General features: G+C 55.9%; 1 non-coding gene across 1 annotated transcript; it reads right to left on the reverse strand.

Moving 5' to 3' along the window:
- Window positions 1–883: 883 nt before the first annotated feature.
- TRNAL-CAA lies at window positions 884–956 on the reverse strand. The gene has a single exon. It is a non-coding gene; the product is annotated as a tRNA-Leu (tRNA).
- Window positions 957–1,375: the final 419 nt, after the last annotated feature.

Here is a 1,375-nt window from a genome sequence, read left to right on the forward strand (position 1 = left end):
GGCTCACCGGGTGTCTCTGTGGCTGTCTGCTGGCCATGCATAGGCATGGTTCTCCCCTCCTCTTGTCCTGCCCTTGGTTGCTCTGTGGCATTTAAGCCTTCCCTTGGAGCTGTCAGCACCAGCCGCCTCTGCTCTAGGTGCCCACAGCAGGAAAGCTGTGCTGGGCTCCAGCCTGGGACTCTGCCTCCCTCCTGCCTAGCCCTGACTATGAAGCCTGGCCCTGACACTCCTTCCTTTAAATGCCATGTGGGCAAGAGGAAGAGTGTGGCAGCTGCAGGGACCAAAGGTGAAGCAGTGAGAAACAACCATATGGTCAACCCGCAGGAATCTCTAGCCAGACTGTTAAGTTCTAGGACCCCAACCTATAGCCACCAGCCAGACCAAAGACCTATCTCCAGTGGGCATCAATCACCCAGCAGGAGGGAAAAAGCTCACCCTGAGAGAGAGTAGCCAACCCCATTGAGCTCCAGGGCTTTGTAGCAAACTAACATAATTCCAGAAGGTCCCACTGAGATTTGAACTAAGATCCCAGGATTCAGAGTCCAGAGTGCTGCCCATTACACCATGGGACCTACTACTATGCCATTTTTTAGACCCCTGTAACTTGCAGCTGCACTTATTGCTTCCCACCAGTGGCTTCCTCTCACAGGACTCTCTCTCCTCCTCCAGTGACTGTGGTCCTGCTCTACTGGATCCGCAGGTCCTGCCCTGAGTCCCTGCATCCCCCTGCTTTGTCTCCATTCCCTGCAGGCTTCAGAAATAGGGGCAGAAGCCCAGTATCTTTTCCTACTGCAGAGCCCAAGCTCAGGGACTCACCTTGGGTGCAGGCACCGCTGTGCTACCAGAAAACAAGCCACCACTGCACAAAGAAAAATGAAAGGCCTGCCAAAGCCTGGGATTGAACCAGGGACTTTTAGAACTTGAGTCTAATGCTTTCCTAACTGAGCTACTTTGGCAGCTATGTAGCAGTATTTTGGCCGGTTGCTTCTCTGCCTGGGATGGTTTTTGCAGCAGTTGCACACAAAAAGGACGTCATTGGGAGCGGCTCATGAAGACAAGACTCGCTTTTGCCTGCCTTGCTCAGCTTGACTTGCTGCCTCACCCCGTTCCTGCCCTAGTGCCCGGGTTGACCTGGTGGTAGAAGGGGACTGGGGGCCAGTGGCGCGGGGAGGAGGTTGAGCTGGACCCTGAGCTAGACTAGACCCTGGCGGTGAGAGTCTGGCCACCACTTGCCACCCCCCATCCCCCGCCCCGTTGTCCTGGCTTCCCCCACTAGGCGTCATGTCGGGAGGGAAGTGGGGCTTCTGCCTCCCCTCCCCGATTTTCACACCACAGAGGAGTGCAAACAGGAAAACGAACGGCTGCTCCACACCCC

The sequence above is a fragment of the Mauremys mutica genome, unplaced genomic scaffold (assembly GCF_020497125.1).
Source record: "Mauremys mutica isolate MM-2020 ecotype Southern unplaced genomic scaffold, ASM2049712v1 001085F_np12_obj, whole genome shotgun sequence".
NCBI classification, from domain to species: Eukaryota; Metazoa; Chordata; order Testudines; family Geoemydidae; genus Mauremys; species Mauremys mutica.